The sequence below is a fragment of the Camellia sinensis genome, chromosome 10, assembly GCF_055761805.1.
Source record: "Camellia sinensis isolate YWXY chromosome 10, ASM5576180v1, whole genome shotgun sequence".
Taxonomy (NCBI): Eukaryota; Viridiplantae; Streptophyta; class Magnoliopsida; order Ericales; family Theaceae; genus Camellia; species Camellia sinensis.
Genome location: NC_138970.1, coordinates 190,132,400 through 190,155,657, shown reverse-complemented (window position 1 = coordinate 190,155,657; position 23,258 = coordinate 190,132,400).

Below are 23,258 nucleotides of genomic sequence, written 5' to 3'. Positions count from 1 at the left end.
CATATCTGCCACTGTGCAGGAGAATCCGTAGAGGTGTTCGAGTGTTCGAACCGTATTGCGCAAGAAATGGTATGTAAACCCCGTATTTACATATCTGCCACTGTGCAGGAGAATCCGTATAGGTGTTCGAGTGTTCGAACTGTATTGCACAAGAAATGGTATGTAAACCCCGTATTTACGTATCTGCCACTGTGCAGGAGAATCCGTATAGGTGTTCGAGTGTTCGAACCGTATTTCGCAAGAAATGGTAAGTAAACCTCATATTTACATATCTGCCACTGTGCAGGAGAATCCGTATAGGTGTTCGAGTGTTCGAACCGTATTGCGCAAGAAATGGTATGTAAACCCCGTATTTACATATCTGCCACTGTGCAGGAGAATCCGTATAGGTGTTCGAATGTTCGAACCGTATTGCGCAAGAAATGGTATGTAAACCCCGTATTTACATATCTGCCACTGTGCAGGAGAATCCGTATAGGTGTTCGAGTGTTCGAACCGCATTGCGCAAGAAATGATACGAAAAACCCGTATTTACATATCTGCCACTGCGTAGGAGAATCCGTATAGGTGTTCGAGTGTTCGAACCGTAATGCGCAAGAAATGGTATGTAAACCCCTTATTTACATATCTGCCACTGTGCAGGAGAATCCGTATAGATGTTCGAGTGTTCGAACCGTAATGTGCAAGAAATGGTATGTAAACCCCGCATTTACATATCTGCCACTGTGCAGGAGAATCCGTATAGGTGTTCGAGTGTTCGAACCGTATTGCGCAAGAAATGGTACGTAAACCCCGTATTTACATATCTGCCACTGTGCGGGAGAATCCGTATAGGTGTTCGAGTGTTCGAACCGCATTGCGCAAGAAATGGTACGGAAAACCCGTATTTACATATCTGCCACTGCGTAGGAGAATCCGTATAGGTGTTCGAGTGTTCGAACCGTAATGCGCAAGAAATGGTATGTATACCCCGTATTTACATATCTGCCACTGTGCAGGAGAATCCGTATAGGTGTTCGAGTGTTCGAACCGTAATGCGCAAGAAATGGTATGTAAGCCCCGTATTTACATATCTGCCACTGTGCAGGAGAATCCGTAGAGGTGTTCGAGTGTTCGAACCGTATTGCGCAAGAAATGGTATGTAAACCCCGTATTTACATATCTGCCACTGTGCAGGAGAATCCGTATAGGTGTTCGAGTGTTCGAACTGTATTGCACAAGAAATGGTATGTAAACCCCGTATTTACGTATCTGCCACTGTGCAGGAGAATCCGTATAGGTGTTCGAGTGTTCGAACCGTATTTCGCAAGAAATGGTAAGTAAACCTCATATTTACATATCTGCCACTGTGCAGGAGAATCCGTATAGGTGTTCGAGTGTTCGAACCGTATTGCGCAAGAAATGGTATGTAAACCCCGTATTTACATATCTGCAACTGTGCAGGAGAATCCGTATAGGTGTTCGAATTCGAACCGTAATGCGCAAGAAATGGTATGTAAACCGCGTATTTACATATCTGCCACTGTGCAGGAGAATCCGTATAGGTGTTCGAGTGTTCGACCCGTATTGCGCAAGAAATGGTATGTAAACCCCGTATTTACATATCTGCCACTGTGCAGGAGAATCCGTATAGGTGTTCGAGTGTTCGAACCGTATTGCGCAAGAAATGGTATGTAAACCCCGTATTTACATGTCTGCCACTGTGCAGGAGAATCCGTATAGGTGTTCGAGTGTTCGAACCGTAATGCGCAAGAAATGGTATGTAAACCCCGTATTTACATATCTACCACTGTGCAGGAGAATCCGTATAGGTGTTCGAGTGTTCGAACCGTATTTCGCAAGAAATGGTAAGTAAACCCCGCATTTACATATCTGCCACTGTGCAGGAGAATCCGTATAGGTGTTCGAGTGTTCGAACCGTATTGCGCAAGAAATGGTATGTAAACCCCGTATTTACATATCTGCAACTGTGCAGGAGAATCCGTATAGGTGTTCGAATTCGAACCGTAATGCGCAAGAAATGGTATGTAAACCCCGTATTTACATATCTGCCACTGTGCAGGAGAATCCGTATAGGTGTTCGAGTGTTCGACCCGTATTGCGCAAGAAATGGTATGTAAACCCCGTATTTACATATCTGCCACTGTGTAGGAGAATCCGTATAGGTGTTCGAGTGTTCGAACCGTATTAAGCAAGAAATGGTATGTAAACCCCGTATTTACATATCTGCCACTGTGCGGGAGAATCCGTATAGGTGTTCGAGTGTTCGAACCGTATTGCGCAAGAAATGGTACGTAAACCCCGTATTTACATATCTGCCACCGTGCGGGAGAATCCGTATAGGTGTTCGAGTGTTCGAACCGCATTGCGCAAGAAATGGTACGGAAAACCCGTATTTACATATCTGCCACTGCGTAGGAGAATCCGTATAGTTGTTCGAGTGTTCGAACCGTAATGCGCAAGAAATGGTATGTATACCCCGTATTTACATATCTGCCACTGTGCAGGAGAATCCGTATAGGTGTTCGAGTGTTCGAACCGTAATGCGCAAGAAATGGTATGTAAGCCCCGTATTTACATATCTGCCACTGTGCAGGAGAATCCGTAGAGGTGTTCGAGTGTTCGAACCGTATTGCGCAAGAAATGGTATGTAAACCCCGTATTTACATATCTGCCACTGTGCAGGAGAATCCGTATAGGTGTTCGAGTGTTCGAACTGTATTGCACAAGAAATGGTATGTAAACCCCGTATTTACGTATCTGCCACTGTGCAGGAGAATCCGTATAGGTGTTCGAGTGTTCGAACCGTATTTCGCAAGAAATGGTAAGTAAACCTCATATTTACATATCTGCCACTGTGCAGGAGAATCCGTATAGGTGTTCGAGTGTTCGAACCGTATTGCGCAAGAAATGGTATGTAAACCCCGTATTTACATATCTGCCACTGTGCAGGAGAATCCGTATAGGTGTTCGAATGTTCGAACCGTATTGCGCAAGAAATGGTATGTAAACCCCGTATTTACATATCTGCCACTGTGCAGGAGAATCCGTATAGGTGTTCGAGTGTTCGAACCGCGTTGCGCAAGAAATGGTACGGAAAACCCGTATTTACATATCTGCCACTGCGTAGGAGAATCCGTATAGGTGTTCGAGTGTTCGAACCGTAATGCGCAAGAAATGGTATGTAAACCCCTTATTTACATATCTGCCACTGTGCAGGAGAATCCGTATTGATGTTCGAGTGTTCGAACCGTAATGTGCAAGAAATGGTATGTAAACCCCGCATTTACATATCTGCCACTGTGCAGGAGAATCCGTATAGGTGTTCGAGTGTTCGACCCGTATTGCGCAAGAAATGGTATGTAAACCCCGTATTTACATATCTGCCACTGTGCAGGAGAATCCGTATAGGTGTTCGAGTGTTCGAACCGTATTGCGCAAGAAATGGTATGTAAACCCCGTATTTACATGTCTGCCACTGTGCAGGAGAATCCGTATAGGTGTTCGAGTGTTCGAACCGTAATGCGCAAGAAATGGTATGTAAACCCCGTATTTACATATCTACCACTGTGCAGGAGAATCCGTATAGGTGTTCGAGTGTTCGAACCGTATTTCGCAAGAAATGGTAAGTAAACCCCGCATTTACATATCTGCCACTGTGCAGGAGAATCCGTATAGGTGTTCGAGTGTTCGAACCGTATTGCGCAAGAAATGGTATGTAAACCCCGTATTTACATATCTGCAACTGTGCAGGAGAATCCGTATAGGTGTTCGAATTCGAACCGTAATGCGCAAGAAATGGTATGTAAACCCCGTATTTACATATCTGCCACTGTGCAGGAGAATCCGTATAGGTGTTCGAGTGTTCGACCCGTATTGCGCAAGAAATGGTATGTAAACCCCGTATTTACATATCTGCCACTGTGTAGGAGAATCCGTATAGGTGTTCGAGTGTTCGAACCGTATTAAGCAAGAAATGGTATGTAAACCCCGTATTTACATATCTGCCACTGTGCGGGAGAATCCGTATAGGTGTTCGAGTGTTCGAACCGTATTGCGCAAGAAATGGTACGTAAACCCCGTATTTACATATCTGCCACCGTGCGGGAGAATCCGTATAGGTGTTCGAGTGTTCGAACCGCATTGCGCAAGAAATGGTACGGAAAACCCGTATTTACATATCTGCCACTGCGTAGGAGAATCCGTATAGTTGTTCGAGTGTTCGAACCGTAATGCGCAAGAAATGGTATGTATACCCCGTATTTACATATCTGCCACTGTGCAGGAGAATCCGTATAGGTGTTCGAGTGTTCGAACCGTAATGCGCAAGAAATGGTATGTAAGCCCCGTATTTACATATCTGCCACTGTGCAGGAGAATCCGTAGAGGTGTTCGAGTGTTCGAACCGTATTGCGCAAGAAATGGTATGTAAACCCCGTATTTACATATCTGCCACTGTGCAGGAGAATCCGTATAGGTGTTCGAGTGTTCGAACTGTATTGCACAAGAAATGGTATGTAAACCCCGTATTTACGTATCTGCCACTGTGCAGGAGAATCCGTATAGGTGTTCGAGTGTTCGAACCGTATTTCGCAAGAAATGGTAAGTAAACCTCATATTTACATATCTGCCACTGTGCAGGAGAATCCGTATAGGTGTTCGAGTGTTCGAACCGTATTGCGCAAGAAATGGTATGTAAACCCCGTATTTACATATCTGCCACTGTGCAGGAGAATCCGTATAGGTGTTCGAATGTTCGAACCGTATTGCGCAAGAAATGGTATGTAAACCCCGTATTTACATATCTGCCACTGTGCAGGAGAATCCGTATAGGTGTTCGAGTGTTCGAACCGCATTGCGCAAGAAATGGTACGGAAAACCCGTATTTACATATCTGCCACTGCGTAGGAGAATCCGTATAGGTGTTCGAGTGTTCGAACCGTAATGCGCAAGAAATGGTATGTAAACCCCTTATTTACATATCTGCCACTGTGCAGGAGAATCCGTATAGATGTTCGAGTGTTCGAACCGTAATGTGCAAGAAATGGTATGTAAACCCCGCATTTACATATCTGCCACTGTGCAGGAGAATCCGTATAGGTGTTCGAGTGTTCGAACCGTATTGCGCAAGAAATGGTACGTAAACCCCGTATTTACATATCTGCCACTGTGCGGGAGAATCCGTATAGGTGTTCGAGTGTTCGAACCGCATTGCGCAAGAAATGGTACGGAAAACCCGTATTTACATATCTGCCACTGTGTAGGAGAATCCGTATAGGTGTTCGAGTGTTCGAACCGTAATGCGCAAGAAATGGTATGTATACCCCGTATTTACATATCTGCCACTGTGCAGGAGAATCCGTATAGGTGTTCGAGTGTTCGAACCGTAATGCGCAAGAAATGGTATGTAAGCCCCGTATTTACATATCTGCCACTGTGCAGGAGAATCCGTAGAGGTGTTCGAGTGTTCGAACCGTATTGCGCAAGAAATGGTATGTAAACCCCGTATTTACATATCTGCCACTGTGCAGGAGAATCCGTATAGGTGTTCGAGTGTTCGAACTGTATTGCACAAGAAATGGTATGTAAACCCCGTATTTACGTATCTGCCACTGTGCAGGAGAATCCGTATAGGTGTTCGAGTGTTCGAACCGTATTTCGCAAGAAATGGTAAGTAAACCTCATATTTACATATCTGCCACTGTGCAGGAGAATCCGTATAGGTGTTCGAGTGTTCGAACCGTATTGCGCAAGAAATGGTATGTAAACCCCGTATTTACATATCTGCAACTGTGCAGGAGAATCCGTATAGGTGTTCGAATTCGAACCGTAATGCGCAAGAAATGGTATGTAAACCCCGTATTTACATATCTGCCACTGTGCAGGAGAATCCGTATAGGTGTTCGAGTGTTCGACCCGTATTGCGCAAGAAATGGTATGTAAACCCCGTATTTACATATCTGCCACTGTGCAGGAGAATCCGTATAGGTGTTCGAGTGTTCGAACCGTATTGCGCAAGAAATGGTATGTAAACCCCGTATTTACATGTCTGCCACTGTGCAGGAGAATCCGTATAGGTGTTCGAGTGTTCGAACCGTAATGCGCAAGAAATGGTATGTAAACCCCGTATTTACATATCTGCCACTGTGCAGGAGAATCCGTATAGGTGTTCGAGTGTTCGAACCGTATTTCGCAAGAAATGGTAAGTAAACCCCGCATTTACATATCTGCCACTGTGCAGGAGAATCCGTATAGGTGTTCGAGTGTTCGAACCGTATTGCGCAAGAAATGGTATGTAAACCCCGTATTTACATATCTGCAACTGTGCAGGAGAATCCGTATAGGTGTTCGAATTCGAACCGTAATGCGCAAGAAATGGTATGTAAACCCCGTATTTACATATCTGCCACTGTGCAGGAGAATCCGTATAGGTGTTCGACTGTTCGACCCGTATTGCGCAAGAAATGGTATGTAAACCCCGTATTTACATATCTGCCACTGTGTAGGAGAATCCGTATAGGTGTTCGAGTGTTCGAACCGTATTAAGCAAGAAATGGTATGTAAACCCCGTATTTACATATCTGCCACTGTGCAGGAGAATCCGTATAGGTGTTCGAGTGTTCGAACCGTATTGCGCAAGAAATGGTACGTAAACCCCGTATTTACATATCTGCCACTGTGCGGGAGAATCCGTATAGGTGTTCGAGTGTTCGAACCGCATTGCGCAAGAAATGGTACGGAAAACCCGTATTTACATATCTGCCACTGCGTAGGAGAATCCGTATAGGTGTTCGAGTGTTCGAACCGTAATGCGCAAGAAATGGAATGTATACCCCGTATTTACATATCTGCCACTGTGCAGGAGAATCCGTATAGGTGTTCGAGTGTTCGAACCGTAATGCGCAAGAAATGGTATGTAAGCCCCGTATTTACATATCTGCCACTGTGCAGAAGAATCCGTAGAGGTGTTCGAGTGTTCGAACCGTATTGCGCAAGAAATTGTATGTAAACCCCGTATTTACATATCTGCCACTGTGCAGGAGAATCCGTATAGGTGTTCGAGTGTTCGAACTGTATTGCACAAGAAATGGTATGTAAACCCCGTATTTACGTATCTGCCACTGTGCAGGAGAATCCGTATAGGTGTTCGAGTGTTCGAACCGTATTTCGCAAGAAATGGTAAGTAAACCTCATATTTACATATCTGCCACTGTGCAGGAGAATCCGTATAGGTGTTCGAGTGTTCGAACCGTATTGCGCAAGAAATGGTATGTAAACCCCGTATTTACATATCTGCAACTGTGCAGGAGAATCCGTATAGGTGTTCGAATTCGAACCGTAATGCGCAAGAAATGGTATGAAAACCCCGTATTTACATATCTGCCACTGTGCAGGAGAATCCGTATAGGTGTTCGAGTGTTCGACCCGTATTGCGCAAGAAATGGTATGTAAACCCCGTATTTACATATCTGCCACTGTGCAGGAGAATCCGTATAGGTGTTCGAGTGTTCGAACCGTATTGCGCAACAAATGGTATGTAAACCCCGTATTTACATATCTGCCACTGTGCAGGAGAATCCGTATAGGTGTTCGAGTGTTCGAACCGTATTGCGCAAGAAATGGTACGTAAACCCCGTATTTACATATCTGCCACTGTGCGGGAGAATCCGTATAGGTGTTCGAGTGTTCGAACCGCATTGCGCAAGAAATGGTACGGAAAACCCGTATTTACATATCTGCCACTGCGTAGGAGAATCCGTATAGGTGTTCGAGTGTTCGAACCGTAATGCGCAAGAAATGGTATGTATACCCCGTATTTACATATCTGCCACTGTGCAGGAGAATCCGTATAGGTGTTCGAGTGTTCGAACCGTAATGCGCAAGAAATGGTATGTAAGCCCCGTATTTACATATCTGCCACTGTGTAGGAGAATCCGTAGAGGTGTTCGAGTGTTCGAACCGTATTGCGCAAGAAATGGTATGTAAACCCCGTATTTACATATCTGCCACTGTGCAGGAGAATCCGTATAGGTGTTCGAGTGTTCGAACTGTATTGCACAAGAAATGGTATGTAAACCCCGTATTTACGTATCTGCCACTGTGCAGGAGAATCCGTATAGGTGTTCGAGTGTTCGAACCGTATTTCGCAAGAAATGGTAAGTAAACCTCATATTTACATATCTGCCACTGTGCAGGAGAATCCGTATAGGTGTTCGAGTGTTCGAACCGTATTGCGCAAGAAATGGTATGTAAACCCCGTATTTACATATCTGCCACTGTGCAGGAGAATCCGTATAGGTGTTCGAATGTTCGAACCGTATTGCGCAAGAAATGGTATGTAAACCCCGTATTTACATATCTGCCACTGTGCAGGAGAATCCGTATAGGTGTTCGAGTGTTCGAACCGCATTGCGCAAGAAATGGTACGGAAAACCCGTATTTACATATCTGCCACTGCGTAGGAGAATCCGTATAGGTGTTCGAGTGTTCGAACCGTAATGCGCAAGAAATGGTATGTAAACCCCTTATTTACATATCTGCCACTGTGCAGGAGAATCCGTATAGATGTTCGAGTGTTCGAATCGTAATGTGCAAGAAATGGTATGTAAACCCCGCATTTACATATCTGCCACTGTGCAGGAGAATCCGTATAGGTGTTCGAGTGTTCGAACCGTATTGCGCAAGAAATGGTACGTAAACCCCGTATTTACATATCTGCCACTATGCGGGAGAATCCGTACAGGTGTTCGAGTGTTCGAACCGCATTGCCAAGAAATGGTACGGAAAACCCGTATTTACATATCTGCCACTGCGTAGGAGAATCCGTATAGGTGTTCGAGTGTTCGAACCGTAATGCGCAAGAAATGGTATGTAAACCCCGTATTTACATATCTGCCACTGTGCAGGAGAATCCGTATAGGTGTTCGAGTGTTCGAACCGTAATGCGCAAGAAATGGTATGTAAACCCCGCATTTACATATCTGCCACTGTGCAGGAGAATCCGTATAGGTTTTCGAGTGTTCGAACCGTATTGCGCAAGAAATGGTATGTAAACCCCGTATTTACATATCTGCCACTGTGCAGGAGAATCCGTAGAGGTTTTCGAGTGTTCGAACCGTATTGCGCAAGAAATGGTATGTAAACCCCGTATTTACATATCTGCCACTGTGCAGGAGACTCCGTATAGGTGTTCGAGTGTTCGAACCGTATTGCGCAAGAAATGGTATGTAAACCCCGTATTTGCATATCTGCCACTGTGCAGGAGAATCCGTATAGGTGTTCGAGTGTTCGAACCGTAATGCGCAAGAAATGGTATGTAAACCCCGTATTTACATATCTGCCACTGTGCAGGAGAATCCGTATAGGTGTTCGAGTGTTCGAACCGTAATGCGCAAGAAATGGTATGTAAACCCCGTATTTACATATCTGCCACTGCGCAGGAGAATCCGTATAGGTGTTCGAGTGTTCGAACCGTATTGCGAAAGAAATGGTATGTAAACCCCGTATTTACATATCTGCCACTGTGCAGGAGAATCCGTATAGGTGTTCGAGTGTTCGAACCGTATTTCGCAAGAAATGGTAAGTAAACCTCATATTTACATATCTGCCACTGTGCAGGAGAATCCGTATAGGTGTTCGAGTGTTCGAACCGTATTGCGCAAGAAATGGTATGTAAACCCCGTATTTACATATCTGCCACTGTGCAGGAAAATCCGTATAGGTGTTCGAATGTTCGAACCGTATTGCGCAAGAAATGGTATGTAAACCCCGTATTTACATATCTGCCACTGTGCAGGAGAATCCGTATAGGTGTTCGAGTGTTCGAACCGCATTGCGCAAGAAATGGTACGAAAAACCCGTATTTACATATCTGCCACTGCGGAGGAGAATCCGTATAGGTGTTCGAGTGTTCGAACCGTATTGCGCAAGAAATGGTATGTAAACCCCGTATTTACATATCTGCCACTGTGCAGGAGAATCCGTATAGGTGTTCGAGTGTTCGAACCGTATTTCGCAAGAAATGGTAAGTAAACCTCATATTTACATATCTGCCACTGTGCAGGAGAATCCGTATAGGTGTTCGAGTGTTCGAACCGTATTGCGCAAGAAATGGTATGTAAACCCCGTATTTACATATCTGCCACTGTGCAGGAGAATCCGTATAGGTGTTCGAGTGTTCGAACCGTATTGCGCAAGAAATGGTATGTAAACCCCGTATTTGCATATCTGCCACTGTGCAGGAGAATCCGTATAGGTGTTCGAGTGTTCGAACTGTATTGCACAAGAAATGGTATGTAAACCCCGTATTTACATATCTGCCACTGTGCAGGAGAATCCGTCTAGGTGTTCGAGTGTTCGAACCGTATTGCGCAAGAAATGGTACGTAAACCCCGTATTTACATATCTGCCACTGTGCAGGAGAATCAGTATAGGGGTTCGAGTGTTCGAACCGGATTGCAAAAGAAATGGTACGGAAACCCCGTATTTACATATCTGCCACTGCGCAGGAGAATCCGTATAGGTTTTCGAGTGTTCGAACCGTATTGCGCAAGAAATGGTATGTAAATCCCGTATTTACATATCTGCCACTGTGCAGGAGAATCCGTAGAGATTTTCGAGTGTTCGAACCGTATTGCGCAAGAAATGGTATGTAAACCCCGTATTTACATATCTGCCACTGTGCAGAAGAATCCGTATAGGTGTTCGTGTGTTCGAACCGTATTGCGCAAGAAATGGTATGTAAACCCCGTATTTACATATCTGCCACTGTGCAGGAGAATCCGTATAGGTGTTCGAGTGTTCGAACCGTAATGCGCAAGAAATGGTATGTAAACCCCGTATTTACATATCTGCCACTGTGCAGGAGAATCCGTATAGGTGTTCGAGTGTTCGAACCGTATTTCGCAAGAAATGGTATGTAAACCCCATATTTACATATCTGCCACTGTGCAGGAGAATCCGTATAGGTGTTCGAGTGTTCGAACCGTAATGCGCAAGAAATGGTATGTAAACCCCGCATTTACATATCTGCCACTGTGCAGGAGAATCCGTATAGGTTTTCGAGTGTTCGAACCGTATTGCGCAAGAAATGGTATGTAAACCCCGTATTTACATATCTGCCACTGTGCAGGAGAATCCGTAGAGGTTTTCGAGTGTTCGAACCGTATTGCGCAAGAAATGGTATGTAAACCCCGTATTTACATATCTGCCACTGTGCAGGAGAATCCGTATAGGTGTTCGAGTGTTCGAACCGTATTGCGCAAGAAATGGTATGTAAACCCCGTATTTGCATATCTGCCACTGTGCAGGAGAATCCGTATAGGTGTTTGAGTGTTCGAACCGTAATGCGCAAGAAATGGTATGTAAACCCCGTATTTACATATCTGCCACTGTGCAGGAGAATCCGTATAGGTGTTCGAGTGTTCGAACCGTAATGCGCAAGAAATGGTATGTAAACACCGTATTTACATATCTGCCACTGTGCAGGAGAATCCGTATAGGTGTTCGAGTGTTCGAACCGTATTGCGAAAGAAATGGTATGTAAACCCCGTATTTACATATCTGCCACTGTGCAGGAGAATCCGTATAGGTGTTCGAGTGTTCGAACCGTATTTCGCAAGAAATGGTAAGTAAACCTCATATTTACATATCTGCCACTGTGCAGGAGAATCCGTATAGGTGTTCGAGTGTTCGAACCGTATTGCGCAAGAAATGGTATGTAAACCCCGTATTTACATATCTGCCACTGTGCAGGAAAATCCGTATAGGTGTTCGAATGTTCGAACCGTATTGCGCAAGAAATGGTATGTAAACCCCGTATTTACATATCTGCCACTGTGCAGGAGAATCCGTATAGGTGTTCGAGTGTTCGAACCGCATTGCGCAAGAAATGGTACGAAAAACCCGTATTTACATATCTGCCACTGCGTAGGAGAATCCGTATAGGTGTTCGAGTGTTCGAACCGTAATGCGCAAGAAATGGTATGTAAACCCCGTATTTACATATCTGCCACTGTGCAGGAGAATCCGTATAGGTGTTCGAGTGTTCGAACCATAATGCGCAAGAAATGGTATGTAAACCCCGCATTTACATATCTTCCACTGTGCAGGAGAATCCGTATAGGTGTTCGAGTGTTCGAACCGTATTGCGCAAGAAATGGTACGTAAATCCCGTATTTACATATCTGCCACTGTGCGGGAGAATCCGTATAGGTGTTCGAGTGTTCGAACCGCATTGCGCAAGAAATGGTACGGAAAACCCGTATTTACATATCTGCCACTGCGTAGGAGAATCCGTATAGGTGTTCGAGTGTTCGAACCGTAATGCGCAAGAAATGGCATGTAAACCCCGTATTTACATATCTGCCACTGTGCAGGAGAATCCGTATAGGTGTTCGAGTGTTCGAACCGTAATGCGCAAGAAATGGTATGTAAACCCCGCATTTACATATCTGCCACTGTGCAGGAGAATCCGTATAGGTTTTCGAGTGTTCGAACCGTATTGCGCAAGAAATGGTATGTAAACCCCGTATTTACATATCTGCCACTGTGCAGGAGAATCCGTAGAGGTTTTCGAGTGTTCGAACCGTATTGCGCAAGAAATGGTATGTAAACCCCGTATTTACATATCTGCCACTGTGCAGGAGAATCCGTATAGGTGTTCGAGTGTTCGAACCGTATTGCGCAAGAAATGGTATGTAAACCCCGTATTTGCATATCTGCCACTATGCAGGAGAATCCGTATTGGTGTTCGAGTGTTCGAACCGTAATGCGCAAGAAATGGTATGTAAACCCCGTATTTACATATCTGCCACTGTGCAGGAGAATCCGTATAGGTGTTCAAGTGTTCGAACCGTAATGCGCAAGAAATGGTATGTAAACCCCGTATTTACATATCTGCCACTGTGTAGGAGAATCCGTATAGGTGTTCGAGTGTTCGAACTGTATTGCGCAAGAAATGGTATGTAAACCCCGTATTTACATATCTGCCACTGTGCAGGAGAATCCGTATAGGTGTTCGAGTGTTCGAACTGTATTGCGCAAGAAATGGTATGTAAACCCCGTATTTACATATCTGCCACTGTGCAGGAGAATTCGTATAGGTGTTCGAGTGTTCGAACCGTATTTCGCAAGAAATGGTAAGTAAACCTCATATTTACATATCTGCCACTGTGCAGGAGAATCCGTATAGGTGTTCGAGTGTTCGAACCGTATTGCGCAAGAAATGGTATGTAAACCCCGTATTTACATATCTGCCACTGTGCAGGAGAATCCGTATAGGTTTTCGAGTGTTCGAACCGTATTGCGCAAGAAATGGTATGTAAACCCCGTATTTACATATATGCCACTGTGCAGGAGAATCCGTGTAGGTGTTCGAGTGTTCGAACCGTATTGCGCAAGAAATGGTATGTAAACCCCGTATTTACATATCTGCCACTGTGCAGGAGAATCCGTATAGGTGTTCGAGTGTTCGAACCGTATTGCGCAAGAAATGGTACGTAAACCCCGTATTTACATATCTGCCACTGTGCAGGAGAATCAGTATAGGGGTTCGAGTGTTCGAACCGGATTGCAAAAGAAATGGTACGGAAACCCCGTATTTACATATCTGCCACTGCGCAGGAGAATCCGTATAGGTTTTCGAGTGTTCGAACCGTATTGCGCAAGAAATGGTATGTAAATCCCGTATTTACATATCTGCCACTGTACAGGAGAATCCGTAGAGGTTTTCGAGTGTTCGAACCGTATTGCGCAAGAAATGGTATGTAAACCCCGTATTTACATATCTGCCACTGTGCAGGAGAATCCGTATAGGTGTTCGAGTGTTCGAACCGTATTGCGCAAGAAATGGTATGTAAACCCCGTATTTACATATCTGCCACTGTGCAGGAGAATCCGTATAGGTGTTCGAGTGTTCGAACCGTAATGCGCAAGAAATGGTATGTAAACCCCGTATTTACATATCTGCCACTGTGCAGGAGAATCCGTATAGGTGTTCGAGTGTTCGAACCGTATTTCGCAAGAAATGGTATGTAAACCCCATATTTACATATCTGCCACTGTGCAGGAGAATCCGTATAGGTGTTCGAGTGTTCGAACCGTATTGCGCAAGAAATGGTATGTAAACCCCGTATTTACATATCTGCCACTGTGCAGGAGAATCCGTATAGGTGTTCGAGTGTTCGAACCGTAATGCGCAAGAAATGGTATGTAAACCCCGCATTTACATATCTGCCACTGTGCAGGAGAATCCGTATAGTTTTTCGAGTGTTCGAACCGTATTGCGCAAGAAATGGTATGTAAACCCCGTATTTACATATCTGCCACTGTGCAGGAGAATCCGTAGAGGTTTTCGAGTGTTCGAACCGTATTGCGCAAGAAATGGTATGTAAACCACGTATTTACATATCTGCCACTGTGCAGGAGAATCCGTATAGGTGTTCGAATGTTCGAACCTTATTGCGCAAGAAATGGTATGTAAACCCCGTATTTACATATCTGCCACTGTGCAGGAGAATCCGTATAGGTGTTCGAGTGTTCGAACCGTATTGCGCAAGAAATGGTATGTAAACCCCGTATTTACATATCTGCCACTGTGCAGGAGAATCCGAAGAGGTGTTCGAGTGTTCGAACCGTATTGCGCAAGAAATGGTATGTAAACCCCGTATTTGCATATCTGCCACTGTGCAGGAGAATCCGTATAGGTGTTCGAGTGTTCGAACCGTATTTCGCAAGAAATGGTAAGTAAACCTCATATTTACATATCTGCCTCTGTGCAGGAGAATCCGTATAGGTGTTCGAGTGTTCGAACCGTATTGCGCAAGAAATGGTATGTAAACCACGTATTTACATATCTGCCACTGTGCAGGAGAATCCGTATAGGTGTTCGAATGTTCGAACCGTATTGCGCAAGAAATGGTATGTAAACCCCGTATTTAAGTATCTGCCACTGTGCAGGAGAATCCGTATAGGTGTTCGAGTGTTCGAACCGTATTGCGCAAGAAATGGTATGTAAACCCCGTATTTACATATCTGCCACTGTGCAGGAGAATCCGTATAGGTTTTCGAGTGTTCGAACCGTATTGCGCAAGAAATGGTATGTAAACCCCGTATTTACATATCTGCCACTGTGCAGGAGAATCCGCATAGGTGTTCGAGTGTTCGAACCGTATTGCGCAAGAAATGGTATGTAAACCACGTATTTACATATCTGCCACTGTGCAGGAGAATCCGTATAGGTGTTCGAGTGTTCGAACCGTAATGCGCAAGAATTGGTATGTAAACCCCGTATTTACATATCTGCCACTGTGCAGGAGAATCCGTATAGGTGTTCGAGTGTTCGAACCGTATTTCGCAAGAAATGGTAAGTAAACCCCGCATTTACATATCTGCCACTGTGCAAGAGAATCCGTATAGGTGTTCGAGTGTTCGAACCGTATTGCGCAAGAAATGGTATGTAAACCCCGTATTTACATATCTGCCACTGTGCAGGAGAATCCGTATAGGTGTTCGAGTGTTCGAACCGGATTGCAAAAGAAATGGTACGGAAACCCCGTATTTACATATCTGCCACTGCGCAGGAGAATCCGTATAGGTTTTCGAGTGTTCGAACCGTATTGCGCAAGAAATGGTATGTAAATCCCGTATTTACATATCTGCCACTGTGCAGGAGAATCCGTAGAGGTTTTCGAGTGTTCGAACCGTATTGCGCAAGAAATGGTATGTAAACCCCGTATTTACATATCTGCCACTGTGCAGGAGAATCCGTATAGGTGTTCGAGTGTTCGAACCGTATTGCGCAAGAAATGGTATGTAAACCCCGTATTTACATATCTGCCACTGTGCAGGAGAATCCGTATAGGTGTTCGAGTGTTCGAACCGTATTGCGCAAGAAATGGTATGTAAACCCCGTATTTACATATCTGCCACTGTGCAGGAGAATCCGTATAGGTGTTCGAGTGTTCGAACCGTATTTCGCAAGAAATGGTAAGTAAACCCCACATTTACATATCTGCCACTGTGCAGGAGAATCCGTATAGGTGTTCGAGTGTTCGAACCGTGTTGCGCAAGAAATGGTATGTAAACCCCGTATTTACATATCTGCCACTCTGCAGGAGAATCCGTATAGGTGTTCGAGTGTTCGAACCGTATTGCGCAAGAAATGGTATGTAAACCCCGTATTTACATATCTGCCACTGTGCAGGAGAATCCGTATAGGTGTTCGAGTGTTCGAACCGTGTTTCGCAAGAAATGGTAAGTAAACCCCGCATTTACATATCTGCCACTGTGCAGGAGAATCCGTATAGGTGTTCGAGTGTTCGAACCCTATTGCGCAAGAAATGGTATGTAAACCCCGTATTTACATATCTGCCACTGTGCAGGAGAATCCGTATAGGTGTTCGAGTGTTCGAACCGTATTGCGCAAGAAATGGTATGTGAACCCCGTATTTACATATCTGCCACTGTGCAGGAGAATCCGTATAGGTGTTCGAGTATTCGAACCGTAATGCGCAAGAAATGGTATGTAAACCCCGTATTTACATATCTGCCACTGTGCAGGAGAATCCGTATAGGTGTTCGACTGTTCGAACCGTATTGCGCAAGAAATGGTATGTAAATCCCGTATTTACATATCTGCCACTGTGCAGGAGAATCCGTATAGGTGTTCGAGTGTTCGAACCGTATTGCGCAAGAAATGGTATGTAAACCCCGTATTTACATATCTGCCACTGTGCAGGAGAATCCGTATAGGTGTTCGAGTGTTCGAACCGTATTGCGCAAGAAATGGTATGTAAACCCCGTATTTACATATCTGCCACTGTGCAGGAGAATCCGTATAGGTGTTCGAGTGTTCGAACCGTATTGCGCAAGAAATGGTACGTAAACCCCGTATTTACATATCTGCCACTGTGCAGGAGAATCCGTATAGGTGTTCGAGTGTTCGAACTGTATTGCGCAAAAATGGTACGGAAAACCCGTATTTACGTATCTGCCACTGCGGAGGAGAATCCGTATAGGTGTTCGAGTGTTCGAACCGTAATGCGCAAGAAAATGGTATGTAAACCCCGTATTTACATATCTGCCACTGTGCAGGAGAATCCGTATCGGTGTTCGAGTGTTCGAACCGTAATGCGCAAGAAATGGTATGTAAACCCCGTATTTACATATCTGCCACTGTGCAGGAGAATCCGTATAGGTGTTCGAGTGTTCGAACCGTATTGAGCAAGAAATGGTATGTAAACCCCGTATTTACATATCTGCCACTGTGCAGGAGAATCCGTATAGGTGTTCGAGTGTTCGAACCGTATTTCGCAAGAAATGGTAAGTAAACCCCACATTTACATATCTGCCACTGTGCAGGAGAATCCGTATAGGTGTTCGAGTGTTCGAACCGTATTGCGCAAGAAATGGTATGTAAACCCCGTATTTACATACCTGCCACTGTGCAGGAGAATCCGTATTGGTGTTCGAGTGTTCGAACCGTAATGCACAAGAAATGGTATGTAAACCCCGTATTTACATATCTGCCACTGTGCAGGAGAATCCGTATAGGTGTTCGAGTGTTCGAACCGCATTGCGCAAGAAATGGTATGTAAACCCCGTATTTACATATCTGCCACTGTGCAGGAGAATCCGTATAGGTGTTCGAGTGTTCGAACCGTATTGCGCAAGAAATGGTATGTAAACCCCGTATTTACATATCTGCCACTGTGTAGTAGAATCCGTATAGGTGTTCGAGTGTTCGAACCGTAATGCGCAAGAAATGGTATGTAAACCCCGTATTTACATATCTGCCACTGTGCAGGAGAATCCGTATAGGTGTTCGAGTGTTCGAACCGTATTGCGCAAGAAATGGTATGTAAACCCCGTATTTACATATCTGCCACTGTGCAGGAGAATCCGTATAGGTGTTCGAGTGTTCGAACCGTATTGCGCAAGAAATGGTATGTAAACCCCGTATTTACATATCTGCCACTGTGCAGGAGAATCCGTATAGGTGTTCGAGTGTTCGAACCATAATGCGCAAGAAATGGTATGTAAACCCCGCATTTACATATCTTCCACTGTGCAGGAGAATCCGTATAGGTGTTCCAGTGTTCGAACCGTATTGCGCAAGAAATGGTACGTAAACCCCGTATTTACATATCTGCCACTGTGCGGGAGAATCCGTATAGGTGTTCGAGTGTTCGAACCGCATTGCGCAAGAAATGGTACGGAAAACCCGTATTTACATATCTGCCACTGCGTAGGAGAATCCGTATAGGTGTTCGAGTGTTCGAACCGTAATGCGCAAGAAATGGTATGTAAACCCCGTATTTACATATCTGCCACTGTGCAGGAGAATCCGTATAGGTGTTCGAGTGTTCGAACCGTAATGCGCAAGAAATGGTATGTAAACCCCGCATTTACATATCTGCCACTGTGCAGGAGAATCCGTATAGGTTTTCGAGTGTTCGAACCGTATTGCGCAAGAAATGGTATGTAAACCCCGTATTTACATATCTGCCACTGTGCAGGAGAATCCGTAGAGGTTTTCGAGTGTTCGAACCGTATTGCGCAAGAAATGGTATGTAAACCCCGTATTTACATATCTGCCACTGTGCAGGAGAATCCGTATAGGTGTTCGAGTGTTCGAACCGTATTGTGCAAGAAATGGTATGTAAACCCCGTATTTACATATCTGCCACTGTGCAGGAGAATCCGTATTGGTGTTCGAGTGTTCGAACCGTAATGCGCAAGAAATGGTATGTAAACCCCGTATTTACATATCTGCCACTGTGCAGGAGAATCCGTATAGGTGTTCAAGTGTTCGAACCGTAATGCGCAAGAAATGGTATGTAAACCCCGTATTTACATATCTGCCACTGTGCAGGAGAATCCGTATAGGTGTTCGAGTGTTCGAACCGTATTGCGAAAGAAATGGTATGTAAACCCCGTATTTACATATCTGCCACTGTGCAGGAGAATCCGTATAGGTGTTCGAGTGTTCGAACTGTATTGCGCAAGAAATGGTATGTAAACCCCGTATTTACATATCTGCCACTGTGCAGGAGAATTCGTATAGGTGTTCGAGTGTTCGAACCGTATTTCGCAAGAAATGGTAAGTAAACCTCATATTTACATATCTGCCACTGTGCAGGAGAATCCGTATAGGTGTTTGAGTGTTCGAACCGTATTGCGCAAGAAATGGTATGTAAACCCCGTATTTATATATCTGCCACTGTGCAGGAGAATCCGTATAGGTTTTCGAGTGTTCGAACCGTATTGCGCAAGAAATGGTATGTAAACCCCGTATTTACATATATGCCACTGTGCAGGAGAATCCGTGTAGGTGTTCGAGTGTTCGAACCGTATTGCGCAAGAAATGGTATGTAAACCCCGTATTTACATATCTGCCACTGTGCAGGAGAATCCGTATAGGTGTTCGAGTGTTCGAACCGTATTGCGCAAGAAATGGTACGTAAACCCCGTATTTACATATCTGCCACTGTGCAGGAGAATCAGTATAGGGGTTCGAGTGTTCGAACCGGATTGCAAAAGAAATGGTACGGAAACCCCGTATTTACATATCTGCCACTGCGCAGGAGAATCCGTATAGGTTTTCGAGTGTTCGAACCGTATTGCGCAAGAAATGGTATGTAAATCCCGTATTTACATATCTGCCACTGTGCAGGAGAATCCGTAGAGGTTTTCGAGTGTTCGAACCGTATTGCGCAAGAAATGGTATGTAAACCCCGTATTTACATATCTGCCACTGTGCAGGAGAATCCGTATAGGTGTTCGAGTGTTCGAACCGTATTGCGCAAGAAATGGTATGTAAACCCCGTATTTACATATCTGCCACTGTGCAGGAGAATCCGTATAGGTGTTCGAGTGTTCGAACCGTAATGCGCAAGAAATGGTATGTAAACCCCGTATTTACATATCTGCCACTGTGCAGGAGAATCCGTATAGGTGTTCGAGTGTTCGAACCGTATTTCGCAAGAAATGGTATGTAAACCCCATATTTACATATCTGCCACTGTGCAGGAGAATCCGTATAGGTGTTCGAGTGTTCGAACCGTATTGCGCAAGAAATGGTATGTAAACCCCGTATTTACATATCTGCCACTGTGCAGGAGAATCCGTATAGGTTTTCGAGTGTTCGAACCGTATTGCGCAAGAAATGGTATGTAAACCCCGTATTTACATATCTGCCACTGTGCAGGAGAATCCGTATAGGTGTTCGCGTGTTCGAACCGTAATGCGCAAGAAATGGTACGTAAACCCCGAATTTACATATCTGCCACTGTGCAGGAGAATCCGTATAGGTGTTCGAGTGTTCGAACCGTAATGCGCAAGAAATGGTATGTAAACCCCGTATTTACATATCTGCCATTGTGCAGGAGAATCCGTATAGGTGTTCGAGTGTTCGAACCGTAATGCGCAAGAAATGGTATGTAAACCCCGCATTTACATATCTGCCACTGTGCTGGAGAATCCGTATAGGTTTTCGAGTGTTCGAACCGTATTGCGCAAGAAATGGTATGTAAACCCCGTATTTACATATCTGCCACTGTGCAGGAGAATCCGTAGAGATTTTCGAGTGTTCGAACCGTATTGCGCAAGAAATGGTATGTAAACCACGTATTTACATATCTGCCACTGTGCAGGAGAATCCGTATAGGTGTTCGAATGTTCGAACCGTATTGCGCAAGAAATGGTATGTAAACCCCGTATTTACATATCTGCCACTGTGCAGGAGAATCCGTATAGGTGTTCGAGTGTTCGAACCGTATTGCGCAAGAACTGGTATGTAAACCCCGTATTTACATATCTGCCACTGTGCAGGAGAATCCGTAGAGGTGTTCGAGTGTTCGAACCGTATTGCGCAAGAAATGGTATGTAAACCCCGTATTTGCATATCTGCCACTGTGCAGGAGAATCCGTATAGGTGTTCGAGTGTTCGAACCGTATTTCGCAAGAAATGGTAAGTAAACCTCATATTTACATATCTGCCTCTGTGCAGGAGAATCCGTATAGGTGTTCGAGTGTTCGAACCGTATTGCGCAAGAAATGGTATGTTAACCCCGTATTTACATATCTGCCACTGTGCAGGAGAATCCGTATAGGTGTTCGAATGTTCGAACCGTATTGCGCAAGAAATGGTATGTAAACCCCGTATTTACATATCTGCCACTGTGCAGGAGAATCCGTATAGGTGTTCGAGTGTTCGAACCGTATTGCGCAAGAAATGGTATGTAAACCCCGTATTTACATATCTGCCACTGTGCAGGAGAATCCGTATAGGTTTTCGAGTGTTCGAACCGTATTGCGCAAGAAATGGTATGTAAACCCCGTATTTACATATCTGCCACTGTGCAGGAGAATCCGCATAGGTGTTCGAGTGTTCGAACCGTATTGCGCAAGAAATGGTATGTAAACCACGTATTTACATATCTGCCACTGTGCAGGAGAATCCGTATAGGTGTTCGAGTGTTCGAACCGTAATGCGCAAGAATTGGTATGTAAACCCCGTATTTACATATCTGCCACTGTGCAGGAGAATCCGTATAGGTGTTCGAGTGTTCGAACCGTATTTCGCAAGAAATGGTAAGTAAACCCCGCATTTACATATCTGCCACTGTGCAAGAGAATCTGTATAGGTGTTCGAGTGTTCGAACCGTATTGCGCAAGAAATGGTATGTAAACCCGTATTTACATATCTGCCACTGTGCAGGAGAATCCGTATAGGTGTTCGAGTGTTCGAACCGTAATGCGCAAGAAATGGTATGTAAACCCCGTATTTACATATCTGCCACTGTGCAGGACAATCCGTATAGGTGTTCGAGTGTTCGAACCGTATTGCGCAAGAAATGGTATGTAAACCCCGTATTTACATATCTGCCACTGTGCAGGAGAATCCGTATAGGTGTTCGAGTGTTCGAACTGTATTTCGCAAGAAATGGTAAGTAAACCCCACATTTACATATCTGCCACTGTGCAGGAGAATCCGTATAGGTGTTCGAGTGTTCGAACCGTGTTGCGCAAGAAATGGTATGTAAACCCCGTATTTACATATCTGCCACTCTGCAGGAGAATCCGTATAGGTGTTCGAGTGTTCGAACCGTATTGCGCAAGAAATGGTATGTAAACACCGTATTTACTTATCTGCCACTGTGCAGGAGAAACCGTATAGGTGTTCGAGTGTTCGAACCGTGTTTCGCAAGAAATGGTAAGTAAACCCCGCATTTACATATCTGCCACTGTGCAGGAGAATCCGTATAGGTGTTCGAGTGTTCGAACCGTATTGCGCAAGAAATGGTATGTAAACCCCGTATTTACATATCTGCCACTGTGCAGGAGAATCCGTATAGGTGTTCGAGTGTTCGAACCGTATTGCGCAAGAAATGGTATGTGAACCCCGTATTTACATATCTGCCACTGTGCAGGAGAATCCGTATAGGTGTTCGAGTGTTCGAACCGTAATGCGCAAGAAATGGTATGTAAACCCCGTATTTACATATCTGCCACTGTGCAGGAGAATCCGTATAGGTGTTCGAGTGTTCGAACCGTATTGCGCAAGAAATGGTATGTAAACCCCGTATTTACATATCTGCCACTGTGCAGGAGAATCCGTATAGGTGTTCGAGTGTTCGAACCGTATTGCGCAAGAAATGGTATGTAAACCCCGTATTTACATATCTGCCACTGTGCAGGAGAATCCGTATAGGTGTTCGAGTGTTCGAACCGTATTGCGCAAGAAATGGTATGTAAACCCCGTATTTACATATCTGCCACTGTGCAGGAGAATCCGTATAGGTGTTCGAGTGTTCGAACCGTATTGCGCAAGAAATGGTACGTAAACCCCGTATTTACATATCTGCCACTGTGCAGGAGAATCCGTATAGGTGTTCGAGTGTTCGAACCGTATTGCGCAAAAATGGTACGGAAAACCCGTATTTACATATCTGCCACTGCGGAGGAGAATCCGTATAGGTGTTCGAGTGTTCGAACCGTAATGCGCAAGAAATGGTATGTAAACCCCGTATTTACATATCTGCCACTGTGCAGGAGAATCCGTATCGGTGTTCGAGTGTTCGAACCGTAATGCGCAAGAAATGGTATGTAAACCCCGTATTTACATATCTGCCACTGTGCAGGAGAATCCGTATAGGTGTTCGAGTGTTCGAACCGTATTGAGCAAGAAATGGTATGTAAACCCCGTATTTACATATCTGCCACTGTGCAGGAGAATCCGTATAGGTGTTCGAGTG